This window comes from Cebus imitator, unplaced genomic scaffold (assembly GCF_001604975.1).
Source record: "Cebus imitator isolate Cc_AM_T3 unplaced genomic scaffold, Cebus_imitator-1.0 Scaffold849, whole genome shotgun sequence".
Lineage (NCBI taxonomy): Eukaryota > Metazoa > Chordata > Mammalia > Primates > Cebidae > Cebus > Cebus imitator.
Window position 1 is genome coordinate 280,031 of NW_016108164.1, and position 8,790 is coordinate 288,820.

Consider the following 8,790-nt stretch of genomic DNA (forward strand, 5'->3'; position numbering starts at 1 on the left):
GTTTTTGATGATTATGAGAAAGCCTGGTATAAACACTTGTAGGTGGACTTTTGTTTGGATATAACTTTGAAATTAGTGAGGTCAAAATGCCAGATACATTTTTAGGTGCTAGGGACACAGGTGCTTGGGATACAACTGCAAACAAGTCCCTGTACTCTTAAAAACAAACACAAATGAATAAATCAGAATGGCTTCAGCTCATGAGAAGTGCTAGGAAAAACATAAAACTAACAGGATAATGAATGAGAGACTGTGGCCAGGTTGGTGGGGCCAGGAAGGGCTTCTCTGAGGACGTTCATTGCATGTGAATATGGGCCTGTGTGATGAGAGATGGCACCAGCTGTGCAAAGCCCTGGGGGACCATACTGGGCTCAGTTAATGCAAACCCCCTCAGGCAGGATGAATCTTGGCCAAGGGACTAGGAACAGAAATAACTGTGAGGTAAAGACATGAATGAGAGAATTTTCTTTAAAAGTTTGTATTGTAGGCTGGGTGCGGTGGCCCATGCCTGTAATGCTAGCACTTTAGGAGGCCAAGGTGGGTGGATCACAAGGTCAGGAGATTGAGACCAGGCTGGTCTACATGGTGAAACCCCATCTCTTAAAATAAAATAATTAAACTCAACTTAAAATAAAAAAATTAGCTGGCCATGGTGGTGTGTGCCTGTAATCCCAGCTACTCAGGAGGCTGAGGCAGGAGAATCACTTGAACCCTGGGAGACAGAGGTTGCAGTGAGCCACTGCACTCCAGTCTAGGTGACAGAGCCATCTCAAAACAACAACAAAACCCAAAACCTTTTTATTATAGTATATCATGCAACATCTATAAAACCCAAGTGCAAGTGCACAGTAGATGCATTTTGTGAAATTGAACCCGCCCACCTTCCAGATCAGGAAATGGACTGCAGAGGTCCCTCATGTGTGCTTGTCCCATTATTAGCCCCCTGCTCTACCTCCAAGGTCATCTGATTAATTTTGCCTTCTTAAAAGCTTTTATGTCTGTTTTGTTTGTTTGTTTGTTGTTGTTCAACATTAGATGTGTGAGATACACCCACAATGTTGCATGTCATTTAAGGTTTGATCATTTCAGTTGCCACATAGTACTCCATGTATGCATATACCACAGTTGTTTTTTATTGATTCCACTTTTGATGGACATTTGGGAGGCTTTCAGTTTTGAACTATTCTGAATTGAGCTTCTGTGAATATTATTGTATATGTCTTTTGGTGAACCTGTGTCTGGATTTCTGTTGTTTACATACAGAGTGGCAAGATTGCTGGCTTGTAGAGTATGTATATATTCAGCATTGCTAGGTTCTCTCCGATTATTTCGTAGCACCAATCTGCATGCCCACCGCACTATATGAAAGTTCTGATTGTTTCACATCCTGACCTATACTTGCTATTTTCTGACTTTTTCATTTAACCGTCTGTTATGTAAATAGAGGTGTTGCATTATGGTTCAAATTTACATTTACCTGATGACTTCAAGTCCAGCCCCTTTTCATGTGTTTATTGGCCTTTGGGTATCCTCTTTGTGAAGTGCTTGTTCAATTCTTTTGTTCATTTCAAAGAGAAAAACAACAACTTTGGGTTCGGGTTGTCTTTTGTATATCCTGGACATTGATCTCTGTAGAGTCTAGATATGAGTCCTTTGTCAGAAATATGTGTCCCACTTTGTAAATTGCCTTTTTCACTCTGTGAATGGTGGCTCTTGATGCACAGAAGTTTTTAATCTTAATATTTTCCAATTTGTCAGCTTTTTCCTTATAGTTGGTACATTTTCAACCTGTTTAAGAAATCCTTGTCTTCTCCAAGGTCATGAAAATGTTTTTCTATTTTATCTTTTTGATGTCTCATTATTTTACCTTTTATGTATAGATCTGTAATCCATCTGAAATTCATTTTTATGTGTGGTATAATGTAGAGATTAGGATTCATGATCCTTTTGTAGTTCATGGGCATGATGATTGGGTGCTCACACACATGTGTGAGATGTGCCACCCTTGAACCTTGTTACTACATTGGCACATTACCCGTCTGACCTGAATTTGGAAAAAAAAATTCATTTTTTTCTACTTGGACATCCAGTTGACCCAGCACCATTCATGTAAAGATCATCCTTTCTCACTGCACTGTAGTTACAAATCAGGGGATACCATAGACTGAATGTTTATATCCCCCTAAAATTTCTATGTTGGAATTCTAAGCCCCAATATAAGATTGTTGGGAGAGGGGACCTTCCGAGGTGATTACGTCATGAGGGTGGAGCACTCATGAATGGGATTAGTCCTCTTGTAAAAGTCAGAAGAGAGCTCTCTTTCTCTGCTCTTCATCATGAGAGAACACATTGTGAAGTTAGCCATCTGCAAACCAGGAAGCCAGCTCTCCCCAGACATGGGATATGTGGCATCTTGATCTTGAACTTCCCAGCTTCCAGAACTGTGAGAAACAGATTCCTGCTGTTTAAACCACCAGTCTGTGGTATTCCGTGAAAGCAGCCCAAACTGACTAAAACAGGAGACCTTGTATGTGTGGCTCCACATAGATTCTAGTATGTTCTAATATTAGGTGGAGCCTTTCTGTCTTGCTCACTATACTCCATCTGCATTTCCTGGCAGTGGCCCCTGTGCTGTAAATATTCAATAAATATCAGCTGGTTGTGGACAGGTCTAAACTTGCCTTTAGGCAAGAGTTTTAAAATCTTTGGGCTCCCACTCCAAGAAAAGATACTCGGATTTCATGTTAGAGAAGACTTGACTTGCCTAGTTAATTATATTTCTTCTCTAGGTCCAAATATGTTTCTGGACCAGCTCTGTGGGCTTAAGTCCTTGGGGAAGGCTGGTTGATCTCAGATTGTCCAGTTGGCAGTACTGTATCTATTTAACCATCTAGCCAGTCACACAATAAATATTTTTTATGAGCCTACTATGTGGCAAGCATAAAGTAGAACTAAAATAATAGGATTATTTCCAGAGTTTCTATTTTTACATTTAGAACATTTGTTGTTTCTTTCTGTACAAGTTAAACACTCAGTGTAAGGAGAGTAATGTTGAGAATTTTTCTCTGTTTCTGGGGCGTTATTCTATTATAGTTATTTAAAATTTTTGTGTCAGCCTGAGTAAATAGGCAACAGGCCTAAGAATTAGAGCTTTTATGTTGCTATCAGACTATTTTAAAATAAAGAAAACCCTACAAAGAAAAAGAGATATAATAAATTTAAAGTGCAGTATTTCACACAGTGATTTCAGTGAGCAGTTAAGTACTTTTCTCATTTTCAAAATTTAGTGCCATACCAAAGACCAAGTTAAGAAAAATAGAAGAATGAATTTTCAGGCGGTTGGTGTGGACTCTGGATGTGCCAGTCAGTGCCAGCACACCAGATGGCACAGTGAGGGGGCCACGTGCCACGTGTCACATACCATGAACCAAGTGCTGTTCTTCTTGGAAACTGCCTCCTGGGGGACAAAAGAGCCCTAAAGGCTTCTCCCATGGTGCCATCTTGCTTGGTGACACCAGGGCCTGGGGTCATGTCCCAGGGTCTCTTTGTTCCTTCTTCCCTCTCAGGTTGTAAACAAAGAGGGACAGAGGATGAGCAGTTCCCCAAAGTGGGGCCAGCTCTAGTCAGTGGGGCTGCCTCTGCCAGCACTTCTGGTCCCGCACTGCCCATGCCCGGTGGTTGCTGTTTGAGCTGCTCTGAAGCCTTCTGAGGCCACTGGGAGAGGCAGCCTCGCAGCTGGCCCGCCTCAGGGGGAGGAAGCAGATTGCTAAGGGAGCAGGGTGGCTGGTGCTTGTGAATGTTACTTCTGTGATGAGACTGTGATTCTCTTTCTTGTTCAGTTAATGTCATCTCCATTTTCCTTACTTTTCAGCTTGTTTCAGTTGAATATTTTATATATTTAGTGAAACCTCACCAACCTTGAAGTCGTGAATTTTGTAACTCCAGTCATTTGGAACCGAGTGAAGGAGCCTAAAGGATATCAGAAAGAGGCTGGGCACAGTGGCTCATACCTGTAATCCCAGCACTTTGGGAGGCTGAGGCAGGCAGATCACTTGAGATCAGGAGTTTGAGACCAGCCAGGCCAACATGGCAAAACCCCATCTCTACTAAAAATACAAAAAAATTAGTTGGGCCTGGTGGTGGGCACCTGTAATCCCAGCTGCTTAGGAAGCTGAGACAGTAGAATCACTTGGACCTGGGAGGCGGACGTTGCAGTGAGCCGAGTTTGTGCCATTGCACTTCAGTCTGGGTGACAGAGCATGACTGTCTCAAAAAAAAAAAAAAGAGAGAAAGAAAGAAAAGAAAGGGAAATAAAGAAAGAAGGAAGAAGGAAGGAAGGAAGGAAAGAAGGAAAGAAAGAAAGCAGAAAGAGTAGCTCTGAGACCCTAAGGAGATATTCTGGTGCTGTGTTCTTGATTCATTACAGAGGTCCTTGGGCTTTCATGTAGAGTGTGTGTGCTCTTACGTTAGCCACATTTCTAAAATGTTTGGTTTTCTGCCTTCTTAGTTCACTGGAATTAGAAGCAACAAACTAGGCTGCTAGGTATAAGTCCTGGGAGAACATCTAGAAGTGACAGCTGCCAGCCTGACAGTAAGGAAGGAGACAGAGCATCTATAAAAAGCTCGGAAGGCCAGAGCCGTCTTACACACTACATAAGGCAGAGAGAGCTCTGAGCCTGTCTGTAGTCTGGAGCATGTCCCGAGAGGCAGTGCCACAGGATGCCTGGCTTCGGGAGGGAGTTCAGACCCCAGAGGCAGGCAGGCGGGCACACCAGGAATCCCTTTAGGGAAATTTGCAGACAAAGAGTTGAATACTAGTTATCTGAAATAATTTACCTATATAGAACCCTTGTTTTTCTCGGGATCCTAACCACATAAAATAATTCCCCCCTTCTCTCCATGTCTCCCTTCTCTCCTCCCCTCTTCCTCTCCCCCTTGCTTTCTTCTCACCCTTTCTCCCGCCCCTCCCCTCCCGACTCTCCTTCCCCACCTTGCTGTCTCCCTTCCTGTTTTCACTTCCCCTTTCACTTTCCTCTCCCTCACTCCTTCTCCTCCCTCCTAACACAATACAGTGTCCCCCCCCTTTTTTTTTGTCTTTGAGGTTCACATATATGCAGTGAGTTGCTGTTGAAAGTTTAACTGGTTCTTATGAGAGAAAAAAAAAATCCTTGATTCACAGCAGCCCGATTTCCTTGGTGTAAATCCTTGCCATGGTTGATTTCGAGTGACCACTGTGAAGTCCCTGGGGAGGAGCGGGGACAAGTACTTCCTCCATACAGGTGCAGGAGATGGAAGTAACCTTAAGAGCATAAGAATAGGAAAATGGCATCAAATAATTAGAAAGTGATGTTTTGAGTATTTACAACTTTATTATATAATTACTTTTCTTATACAATTATATAATTCAATTAAAAATTTTAGTAACATATTTAACTCGATATATAAAAAATATTATTTTAACATACGATCAATATAAAATTATTATTATTATTTATTTCTGTTTTTTTGAGACAGAGTCTCACTCTGTAGCCCAAGCTGGAGTGCAGTGGTGCAATCTCGGCTCACTGCAACCTCTGCCTCCCCGACTCAAGTGATTCTCCTGCCTTAGCTTCCCGAGTAGCTGGGGCTATAGGCACACACCACCATGCCAGGCTAATATTTTGTATTTTAGTAGAGATGGGGTTTTGCCATGTTACCCAGGGCGGTCTCGAACTCCTGAGCTCAAGCAATCCACCCATCTCAGCTTCCCAAAGTGCTGGGATTATAGGCGTAAGCCACCAAGCCCGGCTTCAATATAAAATTATTAATACGACATTTTACACTTCTTAAAAATATGTAGACTTCCATTATAGCTAGAGGTGATCCTATGACAAATTTTGACCAGTGAGATGAGCTTACTGCATGGAGCTCCTGAATAATAATTTAATGGTAACTGATTCCGTTGTCACGGGAAACTTGTCCTTTTCCTTACTTCCTCATATGTAAGTAGAAGAGGAAAAAAATAAAAATAAAATAAACAATAAAATAAGTCTTTATCCATGACATCTTTGAACTGTTGAACAAATGCTGATATCCAACTATGTTGGACTTCTCTGTATATGGCAGAAAAAAGCATAGTTCGTTCCCAGACTGCTATTAGGAGGTGGTTGTGTTACATGCAGCTAAGCCCAATGGTGGAATGAAACAGAAGGTGTTATAAGCAGAGACCTGCACAAGGTGAGGGCGTAGGACAAATGAATTGTGAATGAAGAAAATTCTAGGTTGATGAAATTGGATATGAAAAGGCCGGAGCAGAAAGGAGCTGAAAGTAGAATGAAGCATTTACTAATTACCAATACCATGCAACAAACTCCCCAGCATCTTAGTGGCTTAAGAAATGACTATCATTTATTTTGTTTGCAAATCTGATTTGTGCCTCATTTGTTGGGGGTGACTCATCTCTGTCTCATGGGGAACTAACTGATGTGGCAAACTGAGGGCCTGAGTATGTATTTTCAACATGACTCACTCACGCGTTTAGGAAACTGTTGGGACCAGGGCCATTGTGTCAGCTCTTCAGCATACAGGCATTTCCATGTGCTATTTCGGTTTCCTTGCTGTTTTGGGACTGGGCTCTGAAGTAAACATCTCAATATAATCAGAAAGAAGTTGTATTGCTTTTAATGATTTTGCCTTGGAGGTCACATAGTATTGCTTCTGTTCTAATCACAGTTCTACAAGACTTCAAGGAGAAGGAACATAGATTTTACCTTCTGATGGGAGTAAAGTCAAGTGAGATCACCTTGTAAGGAAGGGACATGGAATGGGAAATATTGTTGAAGCCAGTTTTGAACAATACAATCTGCCACACAAGAAAGAATACGAAAATATGGGTAATGAGAACTGAATTCAACACATGTTCGTTACACTTTTGTCATGTGCTAGTTACCTTTTAAGCACCTGTCATATAGAAGCAGACAAAAGAGACACGAGTCACTTCCCTTCCTTGTGGGTTTTACATTCTAGTGAAATGAGAGAGAAGAGTGATAGGTGACGAGGTTAGAAGAAACAGACAGAGCCTTGTAGGTTATAGTACGGCTTTTTTTCTTTTAATGGTAAGGAGTTTGAATTTTGTTTCCAAAAGTATGATAGCTTTTATACAGGGAAGTGATATGGTCTTATTACTTTTTATGATTATAAAAGTTAACTCTTACTTCACTTTTTTTTTCTCAAAATACGTCAAAAAAATTTTTAAATCTGTTTTTTAGAGCAGTTTTAGATTCACAGCAAAATTGAGAGGAAGGCACCTTTCCTATGTACTCTCTGCCCTGTCCCCCAACACAGCCTCCCCACCAACTCCCCCAGCATGTACATTTGTCACAATCAATGAACTACCTTGACACACCATTATTACCCAAAGTGCATAGTTTACATGAGGGTCCACGCATGGTGTTGTACATTCCATGGGTTTGGACAAATGTGTAATGACATNATCTCAGCTCACTGCAACCTCTGCCTCCTGAGTTTAAGCGATTCTCCTGCCTCAGCATCCTGAGTAGCTGGGATTACAGGTGGCCACCACCATGGCCTGACTAATTTTTGTATTTTTAGTAGAGACGGAGTTTTACCATGTTGGTCAGGCTGGTCTCAAACTCCTGACCTTATGATCTGCTCGCCTTGGACTCCCCAAGTGCTGGATTAGAGGCGCGGGCCACCGTGCCCAGCCTCTAGTCACTGTTCTAACAAGACTTCAGGGAAAAGGAATATAGATTTTAACTTCTGGTGGGAGAAAAGTCACGGGAGACCACCTTGTGAGGAAGGGAAGTGGAATGGGAAATATTGTTGAAGCCAGTTTTGGAAAATACAATCTGCCACGCAAGAAAGCATAAGAAAATATGGGTAATGAGAAATGAATTCAACGCATGTTCATTACACTTTTGTCATGTGTTAGTTACCTTTTAACCACCTGTCATATAGAAGTAGACAAAAGAGACAGCAGTCACTTCCCTTCCTTGTGGGTTTTACATTCTAGTGAAATGAGAGAGAAGAGTGATAGGTGACGAGGTTAGAAGAAACAGACAGAGCCTTGTAAGAAACAGTACGACTTTTTTTTTTGATGGTGAGAAATTTGGATTTTGATTCCAAGTATGATAGCTTTTATGCAGGGAAGTGATATAGTATTATTATTATTATTATTTGAGATGGAGTCTCCCTCGGTTGCCTAGGCTGGAGTGCAGTGGCCCTATCTCAGCTCACTGCAACCTCTGTCTCCCAGGTTCAAGTGATTCTTCTGCCTCAGCTTCCCGAGTAGCTGGGACTACAGGTGCCCGCCACCAGGCCCAGCTAATTTTTGTATTTTTGGTAGAGATGGGGTTTCATTATGTTGGTCAGGCTGGTCTTGAACTCCTCACCTCGTGATCTGCCAGCTTTGGCCTCCCAAAGTGCTGGGATTACAGGCTTGAGCCACTGTGCCTGACCAGTCTTATTATTTTTTCTGACTACAAAAGTTAACTTTGTTTAACATGTTGTTTTTCAAAATACATCTAAAAATTTTTTAAATTTGTTTTTTAGACCAGTTTTAGATTCACAGGAAAATCGAGAGGAAGGCACCTTTCCTATGTACTCTCTGCCCAGTCCCCCAACACAGCCTCCCACCAACTCCCCCGGCGTGATCCCTCATCAGGGAGGTACATTTGTCACAATCAGTGAACCTATGTTGACACACCATTATTACCCAAAGTGCATAGTTTACATGAGGGTCCACGCATGGTGTTGTACATTCCATGGGTTTGGACAAATGTGTAATGACAT

The 8,790-nt window shown here is 41.8% G+C and overlaps 1 non-coding gene across 1 annotated transcript; it reads left to right on the forward strand.

Annotated features, from left to right (window-relative positions):
* Nucleotides 1–1,941: 1,941 nt before the first annotated feature.
* LOC119469803 lies at nt 1,942–2,045 on the forward strand. Its single transcript, XR_005198645.1, has one exon. It is a non-coding gene; the product is annotated as a small nucleolar RNA U13 (small nucleolar RNA).
* The last annotated feature ends 6,745 nt before the right edge of the window (nt 2,046–8,790 follow it).